Source organism: Sus scrofa, chromosome 9 (assembly GCF_000003025.6).
Source record: "Sus scrofa isolate TJ Tabasco breed Duroc chromosome 9, Sscrofa11.1, whole genome shotgun sequence".
Lineage (NCBI taxonomy): Eukaryota > Metazoa > Chordata > Mammalia > Artiodactyla > Suidae > Sus > Sus scrofa.
In genome coordinates, this window is record NC_010451.4 from 131,722,870 (window position 1) to 131,748,835 (window position 25,966).

The 25,966-nt window shown below is 41.8% G+C and overlaps 1 long non-coding RNA gene and 1 pseudogene across 1 annotated transcript in view; both read right to left on the minus strand.

Annotated features, from left to right (window-relative positions):
- Positions 6,604-7,034, minus strand: LOC102167553 (annotated as a pseudogene).
- LOC100739139 overlaps positions 15,182-25,966 on the minus strand; it is a 30,118-nt gene continuing 19,333 nt past the window's right edge. The window contains exons 6-7 of the long non-coding RNA XR_002336048.1: positions 20,051-20,122; positions 15,182-15,649 (exon numbers count right to left, since the gene is read on the minus strand). This is a non-coding gene — a long non-coding RNA (uncharacterized LOC100739139). The remainder of the gene's footprint in view (positions 15,650-20,050; positions 20,123-25,966) is intronic.

The window sequence follows — 25,966 nt, forward strand, 5'->3', positions numbered from 1 at the left end:
ACAGTATACACAGGAAAAAAATCAAACAATAACCACCACTCTGTCTGAAGCATGAAGACAGCTCCCTTTTATCTGCTTTCCGAGGAACTTTTCACTGTGGTTGTTTTTCTCTCTGCCACTCCTCTCTCACTCTCACTTTTCCTTTTTTGGCCACACCCGAGGCATATGGAGTTCAGGCCAGGGATCAGATGGGAGCTGCAGTTGCGACCTATGCCACAGCTATGGAAAAACCAGATTCTTTAACCCACTGTGCTGGGCTGGGGATCAAACCTGTGTCTTTGTGCTGCAGAGATGCCACTGATCCCTTTTCACCACAACAGGGACTCCAACTTCATCTTCTTTTAAAAGGTTTCCTGTCTTTTACCCATAACTTTTGTTCTGCCTCTTGGTGGCGGGGGTGGGGGGCGGGGAAGGGATTTAACAGCACAAATAAAATTGTTTGGACTTTGGGGCTGCTAGAAATTCTGGATAATGGTTCTCCCAAATGATTCTGCCACTTATGTCTTTGCAAATCACTCAGCTCTCTGAGGCTCCCGTTTCTCATTTAAGCATGGTTACCTTGCTGACCTCCCAGGATTGTGAAGAGGTTAAAATAAGAGCACGTGTTTTGCAAACTATAAAAGAACTTTCGGACTTAAGTCTGAGAGTTGTTCCTGAATCTTGCCTTCAATTATCACAGATAACGGACAGTCGATGAAGAGTGGCTATCACCTGCTTCCTCTGGGATAACCAGACCAGCTCTTTAATCGTGCTCCTGAGCCCCGTTTCCCTTTCAGACCCGTGGTTTTCAAGCTTAGCTGCGCATTAGCTCATTGAGAAAGCTTTTAAATGTTCTGCACTCCAGACCAGCAAGTCAGAAACTCAGCTTGGGACCAGACATCCATCTCTCTAAAGCTCTCTAGGTGATTCTATTAGGCAGCCAAAGACTGAGAGCACTGTTTTATGTTACTCTTTCTGGGGAACACAGAAGATTCTCTGTTGTCACATCTGAATCTGTCTGAATCTACCACATGCCTGAATGATTTCATCTCAGTAGGAGATGGATACACTTTGGAGCAATCGCCATGATTTTGGGTTATCTTGTGTCAGAGACAGATGGTTGCAAGGTTGCTTATCACATAGATGTTTATCCTCTTTGCTTAGCAGCATCAGGAGATGCTTGGAGATAAGATGAGATGCATTTTGTAAAGAGTGCTGCAAATATCATTTTATAGCAACTGGAAAGATGGAGGGGGTGATGGAATCAGAGCTGCTTCTTATAAACCTGAAAGAATACAACTGTGTAGGATGACAATTATCTGGTGTCTGTTGTAGAAAGAATTCACGAGGCTGCATCAGAGGGACAGTCTGGGAATCCAATAGGCGGGAGTGGCTGGCTTGGGAGGGGTGATGCTGACACTTTCTGCCCTTCTTGTGACTAGTGTCAAGACCACGAGGCAGCTGGCAAAGGTGAGAGGGAGGCTGGAGGTGCTGTCATTGGTGTCCCTCTGAGCCACTGGGCAGTCTTCAGACACAAGCCAGTCCTGGGGACTAAGCTCCTCCGGGTCTGCAGAAGGCACCATGAGCGCCCCCTCATGGTCACAGGAGGCTCAGCCAGCGAGTCCATCTGGCTGTTGCGGATTCCCTCGGGTGAGCCGTGCACTGGTCCTCGCTCCTCAGCCCAAGGCAGCCAGGGCCCCCTGGGCAAGTCTGCCCTTGGGACAGGTGGCCTGGCAGCAGCCGCTGAGGCATCACATCCTCTCCCAGCCACACCAGTGGGGCAACTACTGTGTCATCTACAAGCTGCGTGACCTTGGCCAGCTATTTAACCTTGTGGTGTCTCCGCTTCTCACGTGAGGATAGTACTTCCATGACACCCCCGAGGTGGGAGTGAATTGAGAGGATGGCACCTGAAGCAGCTACAACCAGAAGGGCGGTTATGCCCTGTGTGCCTCCCCACACACTCGGATGCTCCCTGCTGCAGCAGGCGGCACATGTATGCTCTTGCCCTGAGCCTGCTCACTTGCCCTCTGGGTCTCCAGTGGCCTGTCCCCCCACGACATGGGCATGGGCTCTGTTCCCCAGGCTCTGTTTTGGGCACCTACCCTTAAAAGCATGTCACATTTCTTTCCATTCATTTTCTCATTCGACCTCCACACTAACCTGGGCAGCAGACCAGGCAGTGGCACCATTTCCAGTGTGCCCAGGAGCTCAGGGACGTAGCCAACTTCAAACAGCAAATCACTGCCAAGAGCAGCAGGAAAACCACTTACCATCTGGGGACAATTATGCCATGTGCCAGGCAGGTGCTGAGTGCAGTGCCCACAGTCCCTCAGTGACCCTCACAAATGACACGGCCAGGCAGGCACTTTGACCACCACTTTATGGGTAAGGAGGCAGGGGTTTAGAGCATTGGTGACTCTTCCAAGGACATACCAGAACTTGAACCCCTTTCTCCTCTGCTGCAGAGGTCACCTCACCTCTCTGGCAGTGACTTGAATCTAGTTCTCTGGATTCCAGGAAAACGGATTCTTTTCCAGCACAATCCTATCCACCAGGAACAACACAGCAAACACAGAACTGCTGGAAGCACAGCCATGGCCATTTCAGCCACGTGTTCTCTTTGCCTGGAGACCTTTCTGCTCAAGATAACTTACTGTAGGGAGTTCCCATCGTGGCTCAACAGCAACGAATCTGACTAGCATCCATGAGGATGCTGGTTTGATCCCTGGCCTCGCTCAGTGGGTTAAGGATATGGTGTTTCCATGAGCTGTGGTGTAGGCTGCAGATGAGGCTCAGATCTGCTGTTGCTATGGCTGTGGTGTAGGCCGGTGGCTACAGCTCCGATTCAACCCCTAGCCTGGGAACCTCCATATGCCATGAGTGCAGCCCTAAAAAGACCAAAAAAAAAAAAAAAAAAAAAGAAGAAGAAGAAGAAAACTTATTGTCTGATGCTGAATAACCCAGAATGTGGACCTCTCATGACTCTGTCCTTCTATGGTCACAGCCAGTTAATGCCCAGAAAGACAGGAACCCAGGCTTGTTCTCACTGCAGTGCTTCGAGGGAGGAGAAACGGAGATTCACTCTTTCCTTGACCCTTCCTGTTCAATCATCCTCAGCCCTGGAAATCTGCATGTTTAACTGTCGGTCAAGTGGTTCTAATGATCAGCCAGGATTTTCAGACTTCAGGTCCTGACCTACTGAGTGGTTCATGGAATCAATGTGTTGGATGGGGACTGGGAATTTTTAGAAGGAAAACAATCACATAGAAAGTATCGGTGTGCGCTACACGTAAGAGTAAGTATTACTTTACGAAACGTTTGCTTTGGTTGTGTATCTGTGTACGTGTGTATGCATACGGGTCCCAAGGTAAAGTGTATTTCTGTGACCATTTGGAAAACCCCAACTATTTGGTGTTTATAATCTGTTTGCCATTAGGGCTGATTATATTAACACTTCTCCTAGGACACTTTCTACTCTTAACATTTATTTTTTATTTTTTTGGTCTTTTTAGGGCCGCACCCACAGCATATGGAAGTTCCCATGCTAATCAGAGCTACAGCTGCTGGCCTACGCCAGAGCCATCGCAACGCCAGATCCTTAACCCACTGAACGAGGCCAGGGATCGAGCCTGCAACCTCATGGTTCCTAGTCAGATTGTTTCCGCTGCGCCACGACGGCAACTCCCAATATACTCTTAAAATTTATTAAAGAGACCAAAGAGCTGTTGTTTATATGGATTATATCTATCAATATTACTGTATTATACAATAAATTGAAAAATATAATATTGACTAACTACGATTTAAGATAACCAACCAGAAGTTCCCTTGTGGCACGGTGGGTTAAGGATCCGGCTTTGTCACTACAGCAGCTCTGATCACTGCCCTTGCAAGGGTTCCATCCCTGGCCCAGGAACTTCCTACATGCCCAGGGTGTGGCCAAAAAAAAGAGATACTAACAACTACAAACCCATTACACATTAGCATGAGTAACTTGCTTTTAATTACTCCTTTTTTAAATAGGGAGAAGAGCAGCATGGTTTCACATTTTCGCACATATTTTAAAAATGTGGAATGGTGGACACACCCTAAGGGACCCCAGTGAGTCAAATGACTGAGGGAGAAACTGTTACTTGCTTCTTTTTTTTTTTTTTTTAAGCTATTTCTTGGGCCACTCCTGTGGCATATGGAGGTTCCCGGGCTAGGGGTTGAATCGGAGCTGTAGCCACCGGCCTACGCCAGAGCCACAGCAACTCAGGATCCAAGGCGCGTCTGCAACCTACACCACAGCTCACGGCAACGCAGATCCTTAACCCACTGAGCAAGGGCAGGGACCGAACCCGCAACCTCATGGTTCCTAGTCGGATTTGTTAACCACTGCGCCACGACGGGAACTCCACTTGCTTCTTTTCTATTGAGGTATAGTTTGTTTTTTTTAATAGTGCTAAACCACTTTTTTTTTCTTAAAAAGGGGGGAGTTATTCTTTTTACCTTTATGGGAAATTAATAGCTGAGAACAACATCTAATTAATACTAGCTATAGTGGGCAATTTTTAGCTAAGTTCTCCTTAGCTTTGAAATTTTAATTGAATTTTGGTTGAAACTTAAGAAATGTTAACCATAAATGTGTAATGACTGCTCTACTGAAAAATCCGTCACGTTTCCAATGTTTCTCTTGCCTCGATGAAAATTACTGAAGGTTGGTGCTTTTTTTTTGTTTTTGTTTTTTTTGGGTCTTTTTGCTTTTTCTAGGGCCGCTCCCGCAGCATATGGAGGTTCCCAGGCTAGGGGTCTAATTGGAGCTACAGCTGCTCGCCTACACCACAGCCACAGCAACGTGGGATCCGAGCGGTGTCTGCGACCTACACCACAGCTCACGGCAACGCTGCATCCTTAACCCACTGAGCAAGGCCAGGGATCGAACCCGCAACCTCATGGTTCCTAGCCGGATTCGTTAACCACTGAGCCACGACGGGAACTCCAAAAAAATTACTGAAGGTTTTATCATCAAAGCTCAAAGACATTTCTGCCATCATATATGGATAAGTAGATTTGAAAACTCTTTATCATCACCTGATAAGTTACACAAGATTCCAGGTCAAGCTGACAGACAAAACATAAACTAGATTTAAAGTGCTGTGTTAAATAACAAAAACACACTTTGCATACTGGGGTAATTAAAATGTGGAGATTTGACACTAAAAAGAATGAAAAACACACATACGATTATCATTGTATAATGTTCTGTTTAGCTCTTTGAACTCTAAGCATGTAGTCTTAGTCTTATTCAGAGGATGAGTTAGCTTCTCAAATTTATGCTTAAGAAAAGTTCCCGTCGTGGCGCAGTGGTTAACGAATCCGACTAGGAACCATGAGGTTGCGGGTTCGGTCCCTGCCCTTGCTCAGTGGGTTAAGGATCGCGGCGTGAGCTGTGGTGTAGGTTGCAGATGCGGCTCGGATCCCGCGTTGCTGTGGCTCTGGGTAGGCCGGGGCTACAGCTCCAATTCGACCCCTAGCCTGGGAATCTCCATATGCCAGGGGAAACGGCCCTAGAAAAAGACAAAAAAAAAAAAAAAGACATTTGTCCATACTGAACAAGAGTGGTATCAGAGGCTACAACAGTAGGTATTCTGAATTCTTTTATGTTAAATAGGAACATTTTCTCAATACTACTTTTAAGTCACATCTCATTTATTTTCCTCCTAAGGAACTGCATAGGCTTTTAAAAAATAGTTTAAAGACTTGTAATAAGCTACAGTTTGCTAAGAGTAGAGGTACTCTGGTTAATGCTCAAAATGGTGTGGCCAGAGGAAAAGCAAGTATTATTAAATATGAATGCAGTCCTTATCAACACAATTGAACCTTTTTTTTTTCCCAGAAAAAAAGCTAGTCCAAAAAAAGGTCTCATTCTATAAAGATTTATCATTTCCAAATCACAGTGAAAGGAACTTGAGTAATTTACTAATTTTGTTTTCTACTATGTGCCTTAAAGATACCTCACTACATGTACTCCAATGTTCACTGCAGCACTATTTACAATAGCCAAAACATGGAAACAACCTAAATGTCCATCGACAGAGGAGTGGATCAAGAAGATGTGGTATATATACACAATGGAATATTATTCAGCCATTAAAAAGAACGAAATACCAGCATTTTTAGCAACATGGATGGACCTAGAAACTATCATGCAAAGTGAAGTCAGCCATACAATGAGACACCAACATCAAATGCTTTCACTGACATGTGGAATCTAAAAAAAGGACAGACTGAACTTCTTTGCAGAACAGATGCTGACTCACAGACATTAAAAAACTTATGGTCTCCGGAGGAGACAGTTTGGGAGGTGGGGGGATGTGCTTGGGCTGTGGGATGGGAATCCTGTGAAATCAGATTGTTAGGATCATTATACAACTACAGATGTGATAAATTCATTTGAGTAATAAAAAAAATTCTAAATAAATAAATAAATTTAATAAAGTGGGGAAAAAAGATACCTCACTAAAAACGGGTATCTGACACAAGAGAATGACGTATCATAGAGACAGTACTGAGGCTGTTACAGACATATTCAAACACTGAGTATTCAACGCTTACATCCAATTGATATAGAACATCGGTCCAATAACAAAAATAGAGAACAGTAGCTGGAAATTTATCTCATTCAATGCTCAGAGATAAAAGGGTTAACCACTCTTTCCATTATTTTCTGCAGATAAGTCCTTTCTTTCATATTTAAATCTGCTGGCAACTGAATTCTGACATTTTTCCAAGCTCCTGTATGAAGAGGATGCTGAAGGCATCACAACAAGGCAAACTGTGACATAAGGGCTCTTCCGTTCACCAATAGCGCGCTTCCAAAACATACCCAACCGTCCAGTTTTATTTCTGTCCAGGAGGCTGGGTGCCAAGGATCGGATATAAGCACAGGTGCATATAAGCAGCAAGATGACAGTCAACAGACTCTGAAAGGTGAAAACGGCAGACAGAGTGAGGCCGGCGAAGGCCCAGCCGCATGACCCTTCCGGGCGCGGGGCAGAAGAGCCGGGCATGCCCGGCTTGCCTTCCTCGCTCCTTCCTCGGTCCGGTTGGGTCTGTCGGGGTACCGTGCGTCCAGTGCGCTACGATAGGCTGTTTTGAGGTAGAGTTATGTGCAATATTATATAAGTTCCAGGTGTAGAACATGGTGTTTCACAATTCTTTTTTTTGTTTGTTTGTTTGCTTTTTAGGGCCGCACCTGTGGCACATGGAAGTTGCAGGCTAGGGGTTGAATCAGAGCTACACAGCTGGCCTACTACACCAGAGCCACAGCAACGGATCTGGATCTGGACCCACGTCCGAGACCTACACTACAGGTCACGGCAATGCCGGATCTTTAACCCACTGAGCGAGGCCAGGGATGGAACCCGAAACCTCATGGCTCCTAGTCGGATTTGTTTCCGCTGCACCACGATGGGAACTCCAGTGATTCACAATTTTTAAAGGTTACATACTCCATTCAGTTTTACTTGCTTCTTGCCCAAAATATCTAGCAAAGATGACAGCATAGTCACTCTGTGATTACATCATGTTACACAAGACTCCTTCATAGCAGCGTGGAGTAAGATTTTCCTGCTGGCTTTGGAGAAGTGAGTTGTAATGATGTGACAGCCAAGGACTAATGCTGTCATGTGGCAAGGACTTAGTGGGTGACCTCTGGTTGCTGAGAACAGTCCCCTGCAAACAGTGAGCCAGAAATGAGGGACGTTGGTGCTACGAATTCTGCCAACTGAATTGTGCCAACAACCAATGCACTTAGACAAGGCCCCCCGAGCCTCAGATGAGACTGCATCTCTGGGTAACATCTAGATTTTAGCCCTGTAATAATCTGAGCAAAGACCCTGAGAGGCCCACCGGAACCCAGACTAGTATGGGTTCAATCCCTGGCCTGGCTCAGTGGGTTAAGGATCCAGCAGTGCCATAAGCTGCAGTGTAGGCCAGGGATGGAACCCGAAACCTCATGGTTCCTAGTCGGATTCGTTAACCACTGCGCCACGACGGGAACTCCACTTGCTTCTTTTCTATTGAGGTATAGTTTGTTTTTTTTTAATAGTGCTAAACCACTTGCTTTTTCTTAAAAAGGGGGGGGAGTTATTCTTTTTACCTTTATGGGAAATTAATAGCTGAGAACAACATCTAATTAATACTAGCTATAGTGGGCAATTTTTAGCTAAGTTCTCCTTAGCTTTGAAATTTTAATTGAATTTTGGTTGAAACTTAAGAAATGTTAACCATAAATGTGTAATGACTGCTCTACTGAAAAATCCGTCACGTTTCCAATGTTTCTCTTGCCTCGATGAAAATTACTGAAGGTTGGTGCTTTTGTTTTTGTTTTTGTTTTTTTTGGTCTTTTTGCTTTTTCTAGGGCCGCTCCCGCAGCATATGGAGGTTCCCAGGCTAGGGGTCTAATTGGAGCTACAGCCGCTCGCCTACACCACAGCCACAGCAACGTGGGATCCGAGCCGTGTCTGCGACCTACACCACAGCTCACGGCAACGCTGCATCCTTAACCCACTGAGCAAGGCCAGGGATCGAACCCGCAACCTCATGGTTCCTAGCTGGATTCGTTAACCACTGAGCCACGACGGGAACTCCAAAAAAATTACTGAAGGTTTTATCATCAAAGCTCAAAGACATTTCTGCCATCATATATGGATAAGTAGATTTGAAAACTCTTTATCACCACCTGATAAGTTGCACAAGATTCCAGGTCAAGCTGACAGACAAAACATAAACTAGATTTAAAGTGCTGTGTTAAATAACAAAAACACACTTTGCATACTGGGGTAATTAAAATGTGGAGATTTGACACTAAAAAGAATGAAAAACACACATACGATTATCATTGTATAATTGTTCTGTTTAGCTCTTTTGAACTCTAAGCATGTAGTCTTAGTCTTATTCAGAGGATGAGTTAGCTTCTCAAATTTATGCTCAAGAAAAGTTCCCGTCGTGGCTCAGTGGTTAACAAATCCGACTAGGAACCATGAGGTTGCGGGTTCGCTCCCTGCCCTTGCTCAGTGGGTTAAGGATCTGGCGTGAGCTGTGGTGTAGGTTGCAGATGCGGCTCGGATCCCGCATTGCTGTGGCTCTGGTGTAGGCCGGCGGCTACAGCTCCAATTCAACCCCTAGCCTGGGAATCTCCATATGCCGGGGGAAACGGCCCTAGAAAAAGACAAAAAAAAAAAAAAAAGACATTTGTCCATACTGAACAAGAGTGGTATCAGAGGCTACAACAGTTAGGTATTCTGAATTCTTTTATGTTAAATAGGAACATTTTCTCAATACTACTTTTAAGTCACATCTCATTTATTTTCCTCCTAAGGAACTGCATAGGCTTTTAAAAAATAGTTTAAAGACTTGTAATAAGCTACAGTTTGCTAAGAGTAGAGGTACTCTGGTTAATGCTCAAAATGGTGTGGCCAGAGGAAAAGCAAGTATTATTAAATATGAATGCAGTCCTTATCAACACAATTGAACCTTTTTTTTTTCCCAGAAAAAAAGCTAGTCCAAAAAAAGGTCTCATTCTATAAAGATTTATCATTTCCAAATCACAGTGAAAGGAACTTGAGTAATTTACTAATTTTGTTTTCTACTATGTGCCTTAAAGATACCTCACTACATGTACTCCAATGTTCACTGCAGCACTATTTACAATAGCCAAAACATGGAAACAACCTAAATGTCCATCGACAGAGGAGTGGATCAAGAAGATGTGGTATATATACACAATGGAATATTATTCAGCCATTAAAAAGAACGAAATACCAGCATTTTTAGCAACATGGATGGACCTAGAAACTATCATGCAAAGTGAAGTCAGCCATACAATGAGACACCAACATCAAATGCTTTCACTGACATGTGGAATCTAAAAAAAGGACAGACTGAACTTCTTTGCAGAACAGATGCTGACTCACAGTCATTAAAAAACTTATGGTCTCCGGAGGAGACAGTTTGGGAGGTGGGGGATGTGCTTGGGCTGTGGGATGGGAATCCTGTGAAATCAGATTGTTAGGATCATTATACAACTACAGATGTGATAAATTCATTTGAGTAATAAAAAAAATTCTAAATAAATAAATAAATTTAATAAAGTGGGGAAAAAAGATACCTCACTAAAAACGGGTATCTGACACAAGAGAATGACGTATCATAGAGACAGTACTGAGGCTGTTACAGACATATTCAAACACTGAGTATTCAACGCTTACATCCCAATTGATATAGAACATCGGTCCAATAACAAAAATAGAGAACAGTAGCTGGAAATTTATCTCATTCAATGCTCAGAGATAAAAGGGTTAACCACTCTTTCCATTATTTTCTGCAGATAAGTCCTTTCTTTCATATTTAAATCTGCTGGCAACTGAGTTCTGACATTTTTCCAAGCTCCTGTATGAAGTGGATGCTGAAGGCATCACAACACGGCAAACTGTGACATAAGGGCTCTTCCGTTCACCAATAGCGCGCTTCCAAAACATACCCAACCGTCCAGTTTTATTTCTGTCCAGGAGGCTGGGTGCCAAGGATCGGATATAAGCACAGGTGCATATAAGCAGCATATAAGCATATAAGCATATAAGCAGCAAGATGACAGTCAACAGACAGACAAGCAGACAGAGTGAGGCCGGCGAAGGCCCAGCCGCATGACCCTTCCGGGCGCGGGGCGGAAGAGCCGGGCACGCCCGGCTTGCCTTCCTCGCTCCTTCCCTCCATCCGGTTGGGTCTGTCGGGGTACCGTGCGTCCAGTGCGCTACGATAGGCTGTTTTGAGGTAGAGTTATGTGCAATATTATATAAGTTCCAGGTGTAGAACATGGTGTTTCACAATTCTTTTTTTTGTTTGTTTGTTTGCTTTTTAGGGCCGCACCTGTGGCACATGGAAGTTCGCAGGCTAGGGGTTGAATCAGAGCTACAGCAGCTGGCCTACTACACCAGAGCCACAGCAACGGATCTGGATCTGGACCCACGTCCGAGACCTACACTACAGGTCACGGCAATGCCGGATCTTTAACCCACTGAGCGAGGCCAGGGATGGAACCCGAAACCTCATGGCTCCTAGTCGGATTTGTTTCCGCTGCACCACGATGGGAACTCCAGTGATTCACAATTTTTAAAGGTTACATACTCCATTCAGTTTTACTTGCTTCTTGCCCAAAATATCTAGCAAAGATGACAGCATAGTCACTCTGTGATTACATCATGTTACACAAGACAAGACTCCTTCATAGCAGCGTGGAGTAAGATTTTCCTGCTGGCTTTGGAGAAGTGAGTTGTAATGATGTGACAGCCAAGGACAATGCTGTCATGTGGCAAGGACTAGTGGGTGACCTCTGGTTGCTGAGAACAGTCCCCTGCAAACAGTGAGCCAGAAATGAGGGACTTTGGTGCTATGAATTCTGCCAACTGAATTGTGCCAACAACCAATGCACTTAGACAAGGCCCCCCGAGCCTCAGATGAGACTGCATCTCTGGGTAACATCTAGATTTTAGCCCTGTAATAATCTGAGCAAAGACCCTGAGAGGCCCACCGGAACCCAGACTAGTATGGGTTCAATCCCTGGCCTGGCTCAGTGGGTTAAGGATCCAGCAGTGCCATAAGCTGCAGTGTAGGCCAGGGATGGAACCCGAAACCTCATGGTTACTAGTCGGATTTGTTTCTGCTTCGCCACAGTGGAAAGCCCCCTATCCAGCACTTTAAATGGCTTTTACCCAGGCATGACTTTGTAACATCATGCATTGGTTATCTGAAAACTATTGGTCTACCGGGTTAAGCAGACCTTCAAATTTTAACTCAATTCTACAATATTAAAAAATTCACATTCAATAATATCACTATTAATCTCATCAGAAAAGTCATTAAGTTTGGGCAAACTGTTAAACTTATGATGCAAGAAAAAGGAGGAGGAGTTCTGGTTATGGCTCAGTGGTAACAAACCCAACTAGCATCCATGAAGACTCGGGTTCGATCCCTGGCCTTGCTCCAGTGGGTTAAGGATCAGGTGCTGCCGTGAGCTGTGGTGTAGGCTGCAGACAAGGCTCGGATCTGGTGTTGCTATGGCTGTGTATAGGCTGGCAGCTGTAGCTTGGACTTGACCCCCAGTCTGGGAACGCCCATATGCTGCAAGTACAGCCCTAAAAAGACAAAAAGAAAAGAAAAAGAAAGAATAAAAAGAAGGAAAATGAGTAGTAGATACAAGTTTTCCAAAATTCTGATTATTTCCTTGAGAGCTCAAATTTTGTCATTGGCGACAAAAAAGTCAGATTATCCCCCTGAAGTGACAAGCTCAGGTCATTCACTCTGGAGAAAATACCTGGCAAACGCTCCAGTCTGGACAACCATATTTGTCAGTCCCGCCTTCCAGTAAAAGTGGTGTGCTATGAAAAAAGCAGCGATTTCAACCTGAAACTCAGACGATCACACGGTACTTCCCCTTGAGAAACCATCCTACTTCGCACGCAGGAGTGCTGGGTGTGCATTTCCCATTTTGTCACACGGAACTTTAAAAAAGACGTACACAAAAGGATTGAGACTTAATGAAATTAATGCTCTTTACTGCCTCATCAAGAGCATTCTTCTTTTTCTCCCCCCCCCTTTTTTTTTTGCTTTTTAGGGCCACACTCGTGGCTTATGGAGGTACCCTCAGGAACCAGAGGTGTCTAATCGAAGCTAAAGCTGCTGGCCTATGCAGAGCCACAGCAATGCCAGATCCAAGCTGCATCTGCGACTGACATCACAGCTCACGGCAACGCCGGATCCTTAACCCACTGAGTGAGGCCAGGGATTGAACCCGCAACCTCACGGTTCCTAGTCGGATTTGTTTCCACTGTGCCACAACAGAAACTCCAAGAGCATTCTTCCTGAAACCAGCTTGCTTTCTTTTTTTCCCCTTCCTTCGCTCTTTCTTTCACTAAGAGTGCATGGCAGTGAGGAACACAATGACTCTGATTAGCCCAGTTTTGTGCCCCTGCCCTGATTCACGCTAAGGTATTAGCAGAAAATTGCTGGTAAGGAGAAACCTACCATCACTTGTAGCATCGGTGCAAATGTTAACAGAGTGAAACAGTAAAATAACCTCTTAGGATCTTTATGAAAATAAGTTTCATCTTTCAGATCCCTTGAAAGCATCTCAGCTCTCAGAAGTCTAGAGACCACACTCTGAGCTCAGCTTTTCTGCACCAGCACCAGTGCCCAGCCCCAGAGGAAATGCTCCAAACCAGCCGACGCAGCGTGCTTCTCAGATCAACATCTGCTGTGGCTCGCGCAGCAAACACGCCTAGCTCTCGCAGTCAGTACTCCTTCTAAAACATAGGTTTGCTGTTTCCTTGCTTCTCAGTCTTTTAAAGGATAGATTATTAAATTATGGTGTCAGAACACCTGGGTAAACATTTGGAAAAGATACTTTCAAATTATCTTCCAGTAATACATCAAAATAAGTCCAAATGGGTTCCTGGTCTAAATATCAAACATCAAACCATAAAACAAGACGAGAGATAATATGTATTTGAGCACAGAAACATCGAGCATAAGAAACATTCATCTACTTAAACCTACAAAAGCAGAATCCAGTGGGAAGACCTAGCTTCCAAAGGCCATAATCAAAGTCCATTAAGAAGAAGGAGAGGAAGGGGGAGGGGCAAAGAGCTGCTTTTCTGATCCCAAGTCCCTGAGAGCTAAGAGGACTGAGCTGAGGGGTGAGCCCCAACCCGAGCGTGTGGCTTCCTTCGATGCCACAGACCTTGGTCTGCACTCTGCTTTGGGGCCTTGGCTGGGTGCAGGCCGTTTTCCCCAGTGGCTCTGCTACTACATGACAGATCAAAGCCAGTGGCTCTCAGCTGAAGTATGAAAGGCCAAAATTTTCAAACGCACAGTGGTTCAGAGCTGTATCATGTATGACATGTCAGACTGCAGGAGAAGTGAATACTGTTATATTCTAAACTGCTAACAGTGACTAGTTTTATTCGACAATGGAATGGTTTTTGTTTTCCATGCATTTTTAAGTTTGTTAACCCATCACACATTTATTGAGGCCCTAAAAGGGCAAAGCATTGTCCTAGGTGAACAGCCTGTATGCCTAGTACAGCGCCTGAGATGCTACCGATTGATGGTTCATTCGACATATCTCAGTAGCTATAATAACCATAAATGTAGTAAACCTTTAAAAATTGTGCATCAGTACATTGTAATCTGTTATTTATATAATACTATACGTCAAATGTACTTCAATTTTTTAAAAAGATACAGAATCACAAATCAAAGCTGTAACAGCTACCAAAAAAAAGTAGTAGGCATAAATAATGAGTGCCTACTAGTTGGCAGGTATTCTTGGAGGTTTTTAAAATAAAACAGGAAAGGGGCCTGGGAAGCAGCAGGGCAGGGAGCTGAGCTCTTTCGGTAGGGTTCTAGGGCGGACTGTACTATCCAGAGGTGGTCACAACCCTGCCACCCATCCTGTCTGCCCTCTTACAAGGCGATCTTGTCACACCCCATCAAGAAATAGGGTCTGATTCCCCTCCCCTTGAAGTGGGCCGATGAGAGTCAATTGATCAATAATAGAATAAGGCAAAGGTGAGATCCTAGAGCTTCCAAAAGTAGGTCATCACAAGCTCTGTGGCTTTTGCCTGGAATGCTCGCCCTGGGGACACTCTGTCAGAACTCAGCCACTGTGCTGTGAAAAGTCTCAGTCGGAGGGCACAGGTTGGTTGACAGCCCCAGATGAGCCCCCAGCTGAGAGTCCGTCTCAAGCGCCAGCCCTGCGAGGAAGCATTTGGTGGTCCAGGCCCACTGTGCCTTCAGATGCCTACAGCCCCAGCTGCCCTCTGACCACACAAAAGACCTCCGCTAAGAACTGTCAGACCGAATCCGGTAAACACACAGAACTGCTGTTTAAAAATCACTAAAACCTGGGGAGTTCCCATTGTGGTACAGCGGAAACGAATCCGACTAGTCACCATGAGGTTTCGGGTTTGATCCCTGGCCCCGCTCAGCTGATTAAGGATCCACCATTGCCATGAGCTGTGGTGTAGGTCGCAGACATGGTTGGGATCCCATGTTGCTGTGGCTGTGGCGTAGGCCGACGGCTATAGCTCCGATTCAACCCCTAGCCTGGGAATCTCCATATGCCATGGGTGCAGCCCTAAAAAGTAAAAAAAAAAAAAAAAAAAAAATCACCAAAACTTGGGAAGAAAAACTAAGACATGCATGAATAAGCCTTTACCTTTTCATGCATTTGTAAGTTTTTGCTTTGTGTGGGACTTCAGTATAGGTATTTTAGATGCAATTATTAGGCATAATATTCAAGAGAGCAGGTTCAATCTCCTCCTTCCCCATCAAATATTTGAATACAGGATAAACATCCTAAAATGCCACAAGGGGCTTGTAGGTCAGAGTCGAGAACTGCATGTGGACCTTCACAACAAAATGGGATTTCCCAGCTCTTTATTGTGTGGCTACAGAGGAGGCGGAGACTGGCTTCAGGAGTCTAGACATGGCCGAAGGACATGCCATCCCCGAGCTGTTCCAGGTCTCTGCAAGTTTCACAGAGCCGGGCTCGGCGCCCTGAGACCACCTTGCACCCAAAGGTTGAGTGCGGGAAATCACAAAGTCCAACCTGGTTGCAGCCCCTCTGCAGACAAAAATGAAAATTGAATAGAATAAATCTGTTACATGCTGTATATATAGCTGTATAGTCTTCTTGATACTTAGAGTAGAAAACAGAAACTTGGGACATCAACTGTGTTAAGAGGAGAGCACATTAAACCTTGAAAAGTAAGTAAAACAAACGCTAGAGGTTTACTTCAAACTGGCAAATTAAAATTTAAATAATACTATTAATCATCAAATTTTATCATCTCATTAAAATGGTTTCATTTCAGGAACTCCATTTCCTGTGCCCTAAAATGTGGGAGAAATTAAAGTATAACGATGAAAATCTATAAATTAAGAGTTAGGTTGCTCTGTGAGTAAAAAACCAAATAAGGATTTATAAAGAATGAGAAGAAATGAATGGCCATGGAAATAACTGACAGTAAATCTGAATTTGCCAATTTTGGATACTCCTTTTGAATGTTATAATGTTCAGCAACTTCCAACCTTTAATCATTTCAAACCAATCAATTAATAATATCAGTTTTGCATAACTTTCATGAGGGGGGAAGCTTATCAGTGAGTTTCTAATGCCACAAAAAATAAAATCCAATGCCACCCCAGGTGGAATTTTAGAGTTATATATGTTTTTAATTATTTTATTTGTTTAACCATATATTGCCTATTTTTACATTTAAAATTTAAAAAAATTTTTGAGGTACAGTTGACAGAATTATCTTTGATTGCACAACTGACCATGTATTTTAGAGAGGTATGACAGTTTATAATACAATACTTGTTATTGCAAGTATTACTGTATTATTGTAACTGTCATAGAGGTATGACAGTTTACAAAACTTTGGGCATAGCACATGATAATTCCTATTGTCTCTTTAACCTTTTTACTCTTTTTTTATAATTTTAATTTTACTTACTCTTACTATATTATAGCCCCCCCCCAGAACCAATAAAAGATGACAATGCAGCATTTATTCTTCAGCAGAGCTGACACTACCCAGGAGTACCTGTTGCTGTCTTGCCGTTAACCCTGCTGTCTGGATTGCCAGACCCCCGGCATCAGCTGGGCAGGCGGAGGGCACCATTTGCCCCTATGCTCTGTCAGCCTGGTTCAGTGCAGCGAGGAAAGGGGAAGAGCCCTGGCCTCCGCAGGCTGCCCATACAAAGCTGGGGACAGGCAGAGGCTTCGACTCTGAGTCCAGTTCAGAGTGTTCACTAATACAATTACTAAGAAGACTGCTCAAAACTTGGAAGTAAAGTGAATCAAATGGTGACTATGTGACCTTTAAATGTCACAGCAGAGCTCTGTTTAAGAAGGCTCCTAGCAGCCTTCGAACTCTTCAGGAACTGTAACTTCGACACAGTATTCCCATGGACTAGAGCTCACTCGTCTGCATAACATATAACTGGACAGGGAGAAGCTAATTTGAGAAAATGCATGAAGTGCAATGATTTTCTTTTCTTTCCAGTAGAAAGAATAACCCTCCCTATAGGATTTTAAACCTGTTTATAATTTAACAATCTTATCTCAGCATTCGTTTTTGCCACCCCACTTCCATTCACTATGAAAAAAAATCCAAGTTTTTAATATTATCTTTTGAACTATCTTTGTCATCCTGCTGGTTCCTTCACTAATGATTGAGTAAAACTGTGGCATATACCCCCAATCTATGACAATTATGCTTTGAACAGGATAAGAATTCTAGGCATTTTTGCCTTCATCTCAACTGGCCAAAATTGTGCCAAATGGTAATTTTTAGCTGCAAAGGAGGCTAGGGATTTGAAGATTCTTTTAGTCTAAAGAAGCAAGGTTTTTTAAAAGAGCAAAGTCTGCAGTCATGGTCACTGCCTGAACGTACGCGTGGCGATAATGGGAGAGGAAGCGGGTGAGAAGAAGAAGAGGGCGAGTGATCGCCAGCCTACGCCCGGGGTGTAAATTCACTGAGATGAGGAAGACTGGAGGGGAGGCAAGTCTGCACTTCATCAATCCGAAGGACGGAGAGGTTAAAAGCTTTATATTTTACTTTTTGAGATGACATCCAATGATTCGCCCATGACATTCTGTGAGATTGTTATGTGCTGGAGATTTTAAAGGGAGAAAAGTCGCTTGTCTTGTCCAAATCTCGTAATAGTGGGTCGACTGGGTAGTGACTTTCAGCCTGTCCCTTCCTCTAACGGAGTGCTCCCCCAAATGAAAACCTCCATGACCGAATGCTTGCATTACATGTTAGATTGTGGCCTCTGAGAAAACTGTTCAGAAAAAATGACTCCATGCTCCTTTATTTTACTGCAGAATAGATGTATTTGCAATGGCATAAATATTTAGACCTTTTCAATTGAAGTATTACTGAGCATAAATGAAAAGTACGGAACTGCTAAAATACCTTTTTATATGCAATGTTTACTTTGAGATATTTAACTTTATAAACACTATCAGAAATAACCAATTCCCTTTTTTCTAATTTCCTAGTATATATTTAAACCCTTTATCTGTCAAACTTTAATTATTTAACTTGACAAGGTTTACTTATGTATGATCCAGATTCTTCCCCTTCTACAATTTACCTAGTTGACTATGTGGGATATAAAGGCAGGTTGGTGTTATCACACTAGTGCCTACCCAGGACCTAGCAGAGTCCTCCACTGAGCATGAAAACATGCATTACGCAAAACCTGCCTGAAATCCACCATTCTTAATCATACCTGTTTTAAAGGAATTACCCACCTTATAAAACTTTTCATATCTAAGATTTGTACTGCTTAAATTAGAGGACTTTGTATACAGTATTAAAAACCATTTGGGATGCTTCCTTAATAGGATTTCTCATTAAGACAATGAATTTCTGTAAAACCATACTTTCTAGACTTGCCATATCCAGTTGCCAGGTCATGCAGATCCTGCCTTTCCAGTATCTCTTCTGTTTGTTCTCTCCTTTTCAATCCCATTGTCATTGTCTACGGCCTGATCTATAACTGGCTGCGACAGCTTCCTGAGGGTTTCTTCCTTCCAAATCACTCTTCCTAGGTTAGAGAATGTCATTCATGCCTCTGTTATAAGATGCTCAAATGCTCCCAAGGGCCTACAGAATACAATCCATACTAGCTCCAAAATACTTCTCTGGACCACTTTCTTTTTTTTTATTTTTTTTTATTTTTTTTTAATTTTTTGTCTTTTTATCTTTTGTTGTTGTTGTTCTTGTTGTTGCTATTTCTTGGGCCACTCCTGTGGCATGTGGAGGTTCCCAGGCTAGGGGTCTAATCGGAGCTGTAGCCTCCGGCCTACGCCAGAGCCACAGCAACGCGGGATCCGAGCCGCATCTGCAACCTACACCACAGCTCACGGCAACGCCGGATCGTTAACCCACTGAGCAAGGCCAGGGACCGAACCCGCAACCTCATGGTTCCTAGTCGGATTCGTTAACCACTGCGCCACGACGGGAACTCCTGAACTATCCTTCTTACATGCCCTTGTTAATGCTTTTCCCTCAGTCTGGGATACTCTTTGTGCTCATTTCTCTGCCTAATCAAACGTACTCATCCCTCAAGGTTCCACTCAAATGCCATCATCTCCTTTAGGGAACTGCACTGTCTACTAATCTGAAATAGATTAATCATTGCTCTGGGTACCCATAGAATGTGTACCCTTAAGGCAGTATTTCTTTTCTAGAAGTCTCTGCCTAGTATAGACAAATATAAAAAGAAACACAGGCACAAATACAGATGTGAAGTATTTAAGTTTGGACACCACGTGTAGCAAGTTAAAATGATGTCTAAATGTATTTGTAAGCACCTGATTTGGAAGAACAGATAATACCCTACCTATTCCACACAAGATAGAAGACAGCGTGAAAACCAGCTGTGTCATTTTGATATTTTTAGTCATAGGACATTTTTTATTTTCAACAGACTCTTTTTCTTAGGACAACAATTCTGTATTTTAATTATACATGTTAATATGTATTTTTAAAAATAAAATTTGGGAGGTCCCTGGTGGCTCAGTGTATTAAGGATTCAGCATTGTCACTGCTGGGGCTCTGGTCACCACTGTGGCATGAGCTGAATCCCTAGCCTGGGAACTTCTCCATGCTGTGGACGTAGCCAAAAAAAATTGAAAGTAGGCAGCTGTTGACGGAATGTCAAATTTCTCAGGGTTTAGAGGTAAAAAGAATCCAACTGGCATTTTTTGGTGTTTTAAAGTATTTGGGTCTGCTCTACTAGTCTGATAGAGAGAGTTAAGAGATTAACAATATAAATCTAAATTTTAAAGTATATTTACACTATATACAGCCAACAGGCAAAATTATACACATAATATTTTTCCTTAACACATTGGACTCTATGACTGGGGCCCTGACAAACAAGTGAAAATGCAAATCTGTTGCTAAAAGTAACATAAACTCCTTAAACATGAAGTACACCATACCTTGGAAAGGTGATATCATGTGATTGTTTCCTCCTGTTTTTCTTCTTTTTTCTTGCTGTTTCATCTTCTGTCCTAAAAAAAAAAGCCCCGGAAACATATTAATGATTGCTTCAATAAAATAGACACATAGACGTTATTACAGACTTTATTTATTTATTTATGTAATTACTTTGAGGGGTTTTTTGGTTTGTTTTGTTTTTAATGGCCAGACCCACAGCATATGGAAGTTCCCAGGCCAGGGATCCCATCATCCAAGTTGGATCTGCCACCTACACCACAGCTGCAGCAACACCAGATCCTTAACCTACTGCACTGGCAATCAAACCAGTGGGTTACGGGTTGCCACAGAGACGAGCCGTATCAGTAACCCACTAAGCCACAGTGGTAACTAAATTTCTTTTTGAGTAGTGCTTGTATTCACATGGTTCAAAATTTTAAAGGTTAAGAAGTCTCTTCCTCTTCTGTCACCACCACCTCATTTTTCCCAAATGCAGCAACAAATCTTACAAATTTCTTTCCAAAAATATGTATTTATAGGCTAACAAGTGTGTATGTTCTTCCTTCCACCACTATTTCTATAAATGGTAACATATTTTACACACTGTTCCTTGTGTGTATTAGTTGAAGGCCTATCTGTTGTGGCCACACTCATCCTAAATCACAGGAGCCAAGTTCCCAAGCACCCATGGTATTCCAAGGACTTAGAGATTACCTCCTAGAGGTCAAGGACAAGGGTCAGACATTGCTTTCGGCAAGGTTAAATTCTTTACTCTGCACCTATACTACAGTTGTTCATTGCCTGATGTCTGGGTTCTTTCCACTTTGTTGGCTATTATAATCAACACTGCCATGAACGCCCTTGCCCAGGTATCCTGGAGTAAAGGTGTATGAGCTTCTCCAGAGACTGTATCTAGGAATGAGACTGTAGATCTTTGGGCTCTAGCATGTAAGTATTTGATATAATTTATCGATGGCTATTTCATGGCTTTTGAGTTTTGCCATCTGCAGAAAGGCCTTCCTCTCCACCTATGATTAAAATTTTTTAAAACTTCCAATGGATTCTTGCAATTCTTTTATGGTTTCATTCCTTTGCACTTAAACCTTGATCCACCTGGAATCGATTTCTTAGGTTTGCCGAGGGAGGAACATGCAAGACCAAATCAGTAAAGCAAGAACATTTATTAAGGCATCCAAAACGGATGAGCTGAGCTCAAGATGTGCTGACTGTGAGGAGATGCTAGGCTTATAAAGGATCTGTGGTGGGAGTTTATGGTGGGAACCCGTGGCAGGAACAATGAAGAAGGAGGAGGGGAAGGTCAGGGGAGGGGGAGGGGGTCAAAGCCCATGGGAGACAGCAGTTGACTTTGTGGGTGGTTAATCTAGGCAGGCAGGTGTTTTTTCAGGCTATTGTTTCTGGCTGCCCAACTCGAGCGTCCAACTTCTGGGAGAGGCTGGAAATCTTGCCCAGGCCCGCAGCAGGTCTCCAAGATGAACAGCCACCTTCGGGAAGGTGGGGTGTCTGTCACTATCCTCCCGGGAACCTCTCACCATCCTAATGTAAATTTGAACTATGGATCAAGGTTTAATTTTTTTTCCAGATAGCTAGTTATATCAATACTATTTCTTGAATAAGCCAACTTTCCCCTATGGATTTGAGGTGGCTCTTTTTATCACATATCAAATCTACATAAATTTTTCCTTCCTGTGCTATTTCATTGATCTGACCATCCAGCCATGTGCTAGACGTGTTTTTTTTTCTCAGTCCCATAGAAGTATAATTGACAAAACTGTAAATAAAGTATACAACGTGATTTCCTAAACGTAAATGTTGTGAAAAGATTCCCACCGTCCATCCCTTCTCATGTTTACCCTTTTTTTGTGTGTGTGGGTACACTTGATTCTACCCTCTTAGCAAATTTCAGTTATACAGTATCATCAACTATAGCTACCATGTAATTAGATACTTAGACCTTATTCATATGATAACAGAAAGTTTATATCCTCTCACCAAACTTTTCCTGTTCCTCTCACCCCCTACCCCCCGAGAACTACTTTTCTACTCTGTTTTTTATGAGTTCGATTTTGTTTTTTTAGATTCCCACATAAAGGTGATTTCATAAGTATATTCTTTCTCTGGCTTATTTCACTGAGCATAATGCTGTTTGTGGAGTTTTTTATTGTTCCTTTCTGTCTCTCTTGATCTTCTCCCTAGAGATTTGATGATTTTATGTAGTGGCTTGCTCTGCTTCCCTTCTCTTTATCTTTTATGTATATACTATATATTTCTGCTTTGTGGTTACCATGAGGCTTATATAAAACATCTTCTAGCTAAAACAGCCTGTCTTAATAACAACTTAACTTCACATGCATACAAAGGCTCTACCTTTTTACATCCTTCTCCCACATCTTAATGTTTCAATGTCACAAAATTATATCCTTTTAAAATGTGAATCCATTGATAAACTATTGAGGTGATAGTCATTAAGGATTGTCTTTTAGTTTTTATATTAGAGTTTAGTGATTTACCTACATAATTACAATATAAAAGTATTCTGAATTTAACTATATGTTTACCTTTACCAGTGAGTGCTCACATGTTTTTATGTTACAATTAGGGTCCTTATGTTTCAGCTGGAAGCACTAACTGCCTTTAGTATTTCCAGTAGGCCAACACCAAGATCTAGAGGTGAAGAACTTCCTTAGCTTTTGTTTGCCTGGAAACTCTTAATCCCTTCTTCAGTTGAGGCACAACTTTGCCAGATAGAGAATTCTTGTTGGCAGGTTTTTTTTTTTTTTTTTTTTTTTCCTTTCAGCACTTTAAACATATCCCATTCCCTTCTTTCCTGCAAAGTTTCTGCTGAAAAATATAGTTTTATGGATGTTCCCTTGTTTTCTTCTTGCTGCTTTTAAGATTCTCTCCTCATCTTCAACTCTTGAGAATTTAATTACACTGTATCTCGGTATGGGTCTCTTTGGAGCTATCTTATTTGATACTTTTTGGGATTCCCGGATCTGGATGTCTGTTTCTCTCCCTGGGGCAGGGAAATTTTCAGCCATTATGTGAATTAACTTTCTGCCCTTTCTTCTCTCTCCTCTCCTTCTGAGGCCTCTATAATGCATATATTGGTCCACTTGCTGGTGTCACATCAGCTCACAGTTTGAGAACATTTCCATCAGCACAGGAAGTTCCTTTGTGCCCACGTTTAGTCAGTCCACACTGCGACTCTCCTGCCCCAGGCAACCACTGTCTCTCTGGATTTGCCTTTTCTGAAAATTCCATGTAAGTAGAATCAAATATTAGGGAGTCTTTTGTATCTGATTTCTTTACTTAATACATTTTTTTATGTTCATCCATGTGTAGCAGGTATCAATGGTCTATTTTAAACTGTTGACTAGATTTCTGCTGTAAGGATACACCATGTTGTGTTTATCCATTCATCAGCTGATGGAAACTGGATTGCTTCTAGTTTTTATAAATAGCATTGCTACCAACATTCACATATGCCTTTGTGGAGACACACACACACACACACATTTTTCTTGGATGGATATATGGAATAGAATTGATGCACCCAATGGTAAGTTTATGTTTAATTTTTTTAAGAAACTGCCAAACTGTTTTCTAAAGTGGCTGTATAATTTTACATTGCCACCAGCAAAATATGAGGGTTCTGGTTTCTTCCTATTCTCACCCACATTTATCCTCGTCATCTTTTTTATGATAGTCATTCTAGTGGCTGTGTAGTGACATCTCATTGTTGTTTTAATTTGAATTTGCCCAAAAGCTAATGTTATGGAGCATTTTTAATGTACATGTTAGCCACTATATGTTTTATTTTGTTAAATGCCTATTCAAATATTTTAGTCATTAAAAAATGGATTATTTTCTCATTATCAAATTGTAAACATTCTTTATATATTCAGAAATAAGATCTCTATCAGATACATGCTTTATAGATATTTTCTCCCAGTTTGAAGCCAATGTGTTTTCATTCCTTTAATGGTGACTTTTAAAGAGCAGTTGTTTTTAATTTTGATGAAGTTCGATTTATTAATTTTTCTTTTATATATCGTTTTTCTTGTCATATCCAAGACATATCTATCCAATTCAAAGTCACAAAAGTTTTCTTCTTGTCATCTTCTAGAAGCTTTATATTTTAGGTCTTACATTTAAACTTATAGTTCATTTTCAGTTAAATTTTGCAATATGGCATAAGGTAAAAATTTAAGGTGGTATTTTTGGGTTTTGTTTCATTGTTGTTGTTGTTTTTCACATGCATCTTGTCATAGCACCATTTCTTGAAAACACTCTCATTTCCCCCATTGAATTACCTTGTCACCCTTGTCAAAAGTCAACTGACCATAAACGTAGGGTTTATTCTTGGACTCTCAATTCTGTTTCATTGATCTATGTCTGTCCTTATGCCAGTACCACACTGTTTTGCTTAATGTTGCTTCACAAGTTTTAACATCAAATAGTCTTCAATCTTTGTTCCTTTTCAAGGTCCTTTAAACTATTTTAGGTATTTTGAAATTCCATACAAATGTTAGGATCAGTTTGTTAATTTATAAAAAAATCTTGCTGGGATTTTAGTAGGGAATGCATTGAATCTATGAATCAAATTGGAAAGAATGGCCATCTTAATAATATTGAATCTTCTAATCTATGAACATGGACTGTCTCAATTTATTTAGATCTTCTATTTCTTTCAGAAATGTACACGTCTTGCACTTTTTATTATATTTATCCCTATATATTTTATTCTTTCTGCTGCTATTGGGAATGGAATTGTTTTTTAAATTTTATCGTCACACAGTTCCTTGTTGACATACAGAAATGTAATTGGTTTTTTATATTGATCTCAATAAACTTGTTTATAAATAAGTAGTTTATTTACTTAATTATTTATGTAGGATTATCTATGTTCAGGAATGTGTATGCAAATAGAGGTTTCCTTCTTTCTTTCTAATCTGCGAGACTTGCTTTTCTTGCCTTACTGGAACTATCTAGAACCACAAGCACATGTTGAAGTGTGAGACGTCCTTGCTTTTTTCCCAGTCTCAGAGGGGAAAGCATCTTTGCTTTGTTTCCAGTCTTAGGGAGAAACATTGTCTTCCCTCAACAAGTATGATGAAGCATGTAGATACCTTCACCAGTTTGAGGCAGTTCCCTTCTAGCCCTAGTTTGTTGAGAGTTCTTTTTTTTTTTTTTTTATCATTAATAGGTGTTGGAGTTCATCAAATTCTTTTTTCTGTGACTACTGGAAGGATAATCTGGTTTTTGCTACTTATTCGATTAATATAGTATATTAGTAGCTTTGAGGGTACTAAACCTACATTCCTGGAAGATGGTGTATAATCCTTTTCAACATTGCTGAATTCAGTTTCCCAGTATTTCATTAACAAATTTCATGTACACATTCATCAGGAATAATTGCTCTGCAGTTGTCCTGTGATGTCTTTGACTGATTTTGATATCTGGCTAATACTGGTCTCATAAGTGCACTGGGAATTATTTCTCCTTTATTTTCTGAAAACATTTTTGTCGGACTGATAATCTTTCTTCCTTAAATATTAGATAGAATTAGCCAGTGAAGCCATTTGGGCCTGGGCTCTTTTATATTTTTAATTACCAATTCATCTTCTTTATTTGTTATGTTTCTAGTCAGAATTTCAATTTTTTTTTTTTGAGGCAATTTTGTTATTTGCATCTTTCTAGAAATTTGGCCATTTAAGTTGCCTAATTTGTTGGCACAAAGTCATTCGTAATAGTCTCATAATATTTTAAATTTCTCTATAGTCAGTAATCCTATCCTATCTTTCATTCCTAATTTTGCTATTTTTTTCTCCCTTCCTTTTTTTTTTCCTTAAGTGGGATCTCATTTCCTAGACCAGGGATTGAACCTGGGCCAGAGC